Genomic DNA, 7,003 nt, shown 5'->3' with positions numbered 1-7,003 from the left:
GGCCCCGAGGAGCCCTGGTGCTTCCCTTACTGCGAGCCAAGACAAGTCAATCGAAAGACCTCCGCTCACTTTCAAGGCCTTTGGCTGCATCTGTTCCTGTAGGGCTTACTGGACTGGGACCAGTTTTATTTCCAAAAGGAAAGCCCTGACCTTAAACCCTATTAGCTCAAACACACTTGAAGCAAAAATTCATTCTGAGTTCAACTTCTTTCTTTCTGTGTAAAGCTATTTAACAGCTTTGATTTAAAACAGAAGGCTTTGCCGGAGGCGATAGCACTAGGTGTTGGAGTATACTTTAAGTAAATAAGTATGTGTAAAATAGGAAAGGGACTGGGGCTTAAGTATTCATAACTAATTTGGCGGGGGGGAATCTGTGATAAAAAAGAGCATTTGGCTCAGTGCTAGGACGCAAGACCATCCCACATGTGATAGATGCTATGACATGTCTCTGCAGCACCCATCACTTTGATACCCTCTCCAGCAGCCCCTGCTACCCTGCCTGCTCCTTGACGCAGCACGGAGATGCTTCCCACATTAAAATCAAAAAAGGGCATTCATACCCTGGTGCTGAAGAGGTCTTTGGTTTTTTTTCCGTTTTAGGACTCTACACCTCACAGAATAGTTGACAAGTGAAAACATAAAACATGATTTCTATGAGCCTGGGTCGAAACTGTAGTAGCTCCCGCTACAAAGCTATTCTCTGAGGCTATATTGATTTAACGAGCAAAGATCTGGAAATAGGGATTCTGCAACCTGGATATCCAGGGGAACGCCGCAGCCCATGGGGATGCAGGCGAGGAGAGGCTGGCTGGGCAGAGCTGCTTTCAAAATTGGGGTCGTAAGGAATATGCCAATGACACATTCATGACTGGTTTTGCAAATAAAGAAATACTGGCCAGGCTCTGGCTAAACATGGATATTTCGGTAACAGTCCAGGTTTGAAAAAGTTTGACAAATTAGTGCCAGGAAGCGGGGCTGTTTCGGGCTAGCACTTTCTTATGATTTGTTTCTCTTCTTCTGGTTGTGATCTCTCAGTCTGTGAGTCAGAGAAAACTACTCTGCAGCCAGGAAAGGAGAACAGTCACAAAGATGAATCCCAGAAACACCCCCCAGATTGAGCAATACGGGTATGGACAGCTCACGCGTTTTTGGCCTCTGGAGCTTTAGCTGCAGCGATGCCCTTGCCCCAGTTTTCTGCCCCATGCATCTGCTGGAGGTTATGACCTGTCAGCAGGATGAAATGCACACCTGCAGCTCTGCCATGTGGTCTCGCAGTCCCAAATATCGGCTTAAACCATCAGTAAAAAGGGAATTGAACAAAGACCACGAACGATGCCCTGGAGGAGGCGATATAGGTGTATGTCCCATTCAGCTGGCATTGCAACCAAAGCAATAATTTCAGAGGAGCTGGGAATGTTACTCTGAAATTATCAATCACAGCTCTCTGTTTTGTGTATCAGAGCCCCCAAATTGTCAGCCATAAGTTAAATCAGCCTGCAAACATCAAAGCTGTGGGAATCAGATCCTAAAAATCCTACAGCATCATGATTTTATTGTCTCTTTCCAACTATTTGATAGAATTTACTCTTTTCAAGGAGGGGTTGATCGTAGACTTGCTTTAAATAGTGAAAATGATCTTGGGCTGAAAATTATTTCTGCAATGATTGTGGTTAAGTGCTGGAACCGGTTGCCCAGAGAGGTTGTGGAGTCTCCATCCTTGGAGATTTTCAAAACTCAGCTGCACAGGGTCATGACCAACCTTCTCTAACTTCAAAGTTATCCCCACTTGGAGGGGAGGCTTGGTCCAGAGACCTCTAGGCGTCCCTTCCAACCTAAATTATTCTATCACTCTATGATATGATCCTCCCCAACGTACGTTTTATAAAACAGATGCCTCATTCGTGGTTGGTGTATAGTAAAGCCATCTGTGCTTTAAAACAGCTTTAAACTGGCTTAGAATACGAAATTATTACAGTTTCTCCTGCGCAGCAGAAGACTGGCGCTATCATCTTTCTAGTAGATATTTCAGTTGCAAATAGTATTCCACAAAAAATAGTATTCCACAACAAGTAAGACTTTCTAATATAAATGGACATTCAAGTATGGTCCCCTCTCAAATACACGCATTTAAAGAATAGGGTTTTGAATTCACCAGTATTTTCCCTGAGGTGGTGGCTATCATGCCTATGAATTAGGGGTATTCAGAAAGTTTGACTTGACCTGACCCTTTGGCTTTAAAGGGAACAGATCTTGGCTAATGCTTTTGAGAATCTCACTCACAGAGAACTTTTCAAGCAGGAATAAGGAAATAATGAGCCAACAGGAACCTCTGGATGATAGAAAACATGAAAAGAGATTGATGCAGTAAACTGCAGTACAGTTTAACTCAAAAATGTTAATATAGGCCAAGTAATCCAATTTTCTCACCTTGATGAGATCACTGTTGTGTAATCTTGCTGTGAGTGGCTCCTAAGCCTGACGCTAGATCACAGTGATGTGATAAGTGAGGAGGTGGATAAAGTCTCATATTGGAATGCCAGGTTTGGCAGCGAGATGACGATAAACTCTGTGTCCAAAGAAAGACAGTGTCCTCCGTGACCTACTAGTCTATACAACTCATGGGTGATGTTATAGAATCGTAGAATCATAGAATCATTAAGGTTGAAAAAGACCTCTAAGATCATCGAGTCCAACCGTCAACCCAACACCCCCATGCCCACTAAGCCATGTCCCTAAGCGCCTCATCTACACGTCTTTTAGATACTTCCAGGGATGGTGACTCCACCACTTCCCTGGGCAGCCTGTTCCAAGGCCTGACCACTCTTGCAGTAAAGAAATTTTTCCTAATGTCCAATCTAAACCTCATGCCATGCATTTAAGCTTTTTAAGTGTATTCAGTGACATTCGCCTCCAATAAGGAAGACAAGGCATGGAATGGAGATTATGAATTGTTTAATAGGAGCCGATAGAAGCAATTAACTAGATAAGGGATAGCTGTACACTGAAGCATGTTTACGGGGCAGAAGAGGGCAGAAACTGCAAGGCAGAAGGACTGAAACACTTGATGAACACACTTTTTGTTGTTTTTTATTCATTCTTAGGTATAAACCATACGAAGTAATGCCAAAAGTGGCAAGATTTCAGAAAGCTCTGAGAATGCCAATTCTGAAAATCAGGGCCCTGATGAAGGCCATCAAAATGGTGAGAGATTTAGTCATACGTGGTTGAGATGACCTGTGAGGATGCTGGATTAAAGGAAGGGTGTGTGCACTGCTTGCTTAGTCCTATGAGAAGAATTAAGGTGCCCTTTCTCGCTTTTGAGATGGCAAGTGATCTTTCCCAGTTTAGCAATGGTCCCCAGCATGGTTTTGGCCCAGCGCGACTAGCAGTGGTGTAAATAAGTCCTGCACACCCTTTGAGAATTAGCCCAGGCCAGGAGCCATTCCCTAGAGGCAGTTTGGATGCAGCCCCTTGTTCTGGAGGAGTTTGATGCCGTGGAAGCAGCCAGATGAAGCTTTGGTATATCGGCACCTGGATGGGGCCCCATAGTTACTACTTTGATACTCGAACTAGGAACAATAATTATCCATCTGTGAATCCTTATCGCTAACTTGCAACATTATAGCAAAGACAAAAAATCGTTAACAAATGTTGATATTGAGCACGTTAATTGAGATGGCAACTGTAAGTTTGATTTTGATTTTTTTAATAGACAGCATTTTACTTTCACGCTCCCCTGTTGCTTGAGTGCTGCATCTTTTATTCCTTTTATATCTGTTAGAATGAAAATAATTCATTAAAATTAAAAAAGCGGGCCAAAGCCGCAGCTGGTGTAAATTGCTAGAGCCCTGTGGATGCCAGCTTGCTCCAGCTGAGATCTGGCCTTACATAACCTCATTTTAAGGGTACGTTCAGGCAGCCTGCGCTGCAAGCCTTCCAACCGAGCAGTTACACATGTCCTCATTTCCTCCCTTCCAAGGAGTGGGCTTTTAATCTGTAAACACCCTCTAGTGCATAAGGATAATGGCCCCTTGCAAGAGTTAGCAGGAGTGCCTGTGGAGGAGACGGCAGGAGGGTAAGCCATCGGCTGAATAACTCGCCCCATCCCACCCCTCTTCTTCCAGGAGTGAGCACCAGGGAGAAGGTTGGTGCCACGGGATGGTGAGGGAGATGGTGTCCACCCATACGGTGTGCATTGCTACCATTACACCTAGGATATAACCATACTGCCATGGCAAAGTAGGGTTGTCCAGAGAAAAGTGGAGGAGGTTAATGACATGCTGGGAAGGGTGTTGTACCTGTTGTCCCTCCTGGTCTTGATAAATCCTATTCATCCAAAGGGGCATGTAAGGTGCTGCAGGTGTAAGTTGCAACCTACTCAGCAGAGTTAATTTTAGAATCATAGAATCATAGAATAGTTTGGGTTGGACGGGACCTTTAAAGGCCATCTAGTCCAACCCCCCTGCCGTGGGCAGGGACATCTTCAACTAGATCAGGTTGCTCAGAGCGCTGTCCAACCTGACCTTGAATGTTTCCAGGGATGGGGCATCTACCACCTCTCTGGGTAACCTGTTACAGCGTTTTACCACCCTAGCTGAGCTCCTCCTTTCCCTAGAGGTCTGTTTCTGACTTCTCAAGCATGCTCTCCCATTTTTCAAGCCAGGGTTTGCTTCTCTGAAAGCAGCAGTAGGCTTGGCTGTGCTTGGTCAAGAAGCGTTTCCCAATCTGGAGTTACTGGGAGCGGACTGAGTGCCTCAAATCCTGTTCCTTTCCGTCTTTCCATTACTTATATTAGCAAACTAGGCAATTTCAAGGCCTGCTTTTGGGCACTGTAACTTCATCATGCTGCTACATTGTTAGTATAATCACTAGATTGGTCAAGGCTTACTAGCACTCTCCCAAGTAATCATAACCTGGGCAGGGTTCAGGACTCCACAGGGGCCAGGGATCATTCCCAATATTGAGTATGAAGGCAGCTACCTGGTTTTGGAGGATGAGAGAGTTCATTTCTGTGGTTAGCCTGGGCCTATTGGCCTCAGGAAAAGTGATCAGGCCCCTGTCCTTTGTTGACTATTGTAGATATAGTCTGAGATTCCTGACCTTGGTCAGCTTGTGATTGTGTGGGACAGGCCATCAGGACTCTTCTTTCCTCAAAACATAGCCCAGGGCCAGTGCTGACCCGCCTTTCCATGCTCCTGCAACCCTCTTATACATCATCATCCTCTTTGTTTCAAGCCAGCCTCTTGCCTGAGGTATCCTCCTACACTTTCTGCTGGTGATATTCAGAGCCACCTTTGTAAATCAAACAGTGCCAAGGCACAGGCACGATCCTGTAATAGTTCACCCTGTTAAATTGTCAGCACAGTCTCTGGTGATTTTGGCCAAGGCCAACTAGCATGGATGTAGCCATGTGGAGTCAAGTCATGCCAGCTGGCCAAGGACAAAGGCTGGTCTTTGGTCTGCTTTGTTTAATGATACAGACAGAGCCTCTGACTCCATAATCCTCTCTCTGGACATTTCTGCTACCGTCCTTGCTGAGACTGCTGAGCAGCCTTTGACATCCACATGAAGCATCTTTTTCTATAGCACTTAGGGTGGGGTTTTTTTTTACAGTGGGAGCATCTCCTCTTCTCCCTCCTGGTGGCATCTTGGGGCTCTCTCCAAAGGTTATTTGACCACATTTCTGGAGCCGATGGCTTTGGCTCCTTAAAAACGTGCTTTGGCGCAGGGACAGCAGTGATTTTGCCCCGTGCAGTTTGTGTGCTACTGCGACATACGTAGTAAATAAGCGTGAGGGTAATTATACCAACAGGAATTCTGGGAACCCTGCCAGAACAGAGGGGACAGCCAATCCTTTGTGCATTTAAAGAAAATCGCCCCAAATCCCCCTCCCAACCCCAAATTAGTTCTATCTCTTGAAGCCATTATGGGACTTAGAACTAAAAATACATACATACACACAAATACACACACTTGTATATAAAAATAGCCAGCATTAAAAAAATAAAAAGGCCAAAGTTAGGCTCCTGTATCCAAAATTAAGCTCTTAAATAAATAAATTAGCCTGATTTTCAAAGCACAGAGCAGTGAATGGCTTTCATGACATAAGAGGAAGCATCGTGTTGCTAAAGATTGAAGATCAGGCCTGAATATGGATTTGAAAGTCTAATTATAGAATCCTGCTAGCTACCAGCTTGACCGAGAACAACAAATTTCAGGTGAAATGACATTGATTTTTTTTTTCCCCTCAGAGTTTGTCTACACTTAAGCAGTGTTAGTAAAGGTAGGAAAAAGCCCTCGAACAAGTAAATAAAATACCACAAAGAAGAAATAGATATACTGGAATAAAACTGCTTACACCAGTGCTGTGCATTCCTGTTCGGAAAAAGGGTTAAGCATTACCAATGTTACAGCTGGGTGAAATTTTATATTGATTAATTAGACAGGTATTTATTAGTTGTTGAAAGCCTACCAGATGGAAATACTGCTTTTCCTGGTTACTCTTGCACTTTCTCTGCTGAAAACTCACAATCGACTGGCATCAAAGAGGAATGGGGTTTTACTTCCCCCTTTCCTCTCTTTGTCAGATTTGGGTCTGAAGGATGCTAAAGAGAGCGCACCATATTTTTGCATGGACTGAAAAGAGAGTGCAAAGGGACTCTCATTTCTGAGTTCATTTCTCTTCAGCTGCAAATGGTCCTTCAAGCTGTTTTGCTCACGTGCTCTTCATTTGGGAGGCTGTGACCTTTTCCTGGATAAAATTATGCCAAGAGATTCCTGAGGTCACAGTCTCATGTGGCAGTTGAATAGGGACAGATTTGTCCTTCTGGGTCTTCCAGTACTGTCATGGTTTAACCCCAGTTGGCAACTCAGCCCCACCCAGCCGCTCGCTTACTCCCCCTCCCGGTGGGGTGAGGGAGAGAATCAGAAGGGTAAAAGTGAGAAAACTCATGGGTTGAGATAAAGACAGCTTAATAGGGAAAGCAAACGCCGCGCACACAAG

Source organism: Fulmarus glacialis, unplaced genomic scaffold, assembly GCF_000690835.1.
Source record: "Fulmarus glacialis isolate BGI_N327 unplaced genomic scaffold, ASM69083v1 scaffold2180, whole genome shotgun sequence".
Taxonomy (NCBI): domain Eukaryota; kingdom Metazoa; phylum Chordata; class Aves; order Procellariiformes; family Procellariidae; genus Fulmarus; species Fulmarus glacialis.
This window is presented reverse-complemented; position numbering follows the sequence as displayed.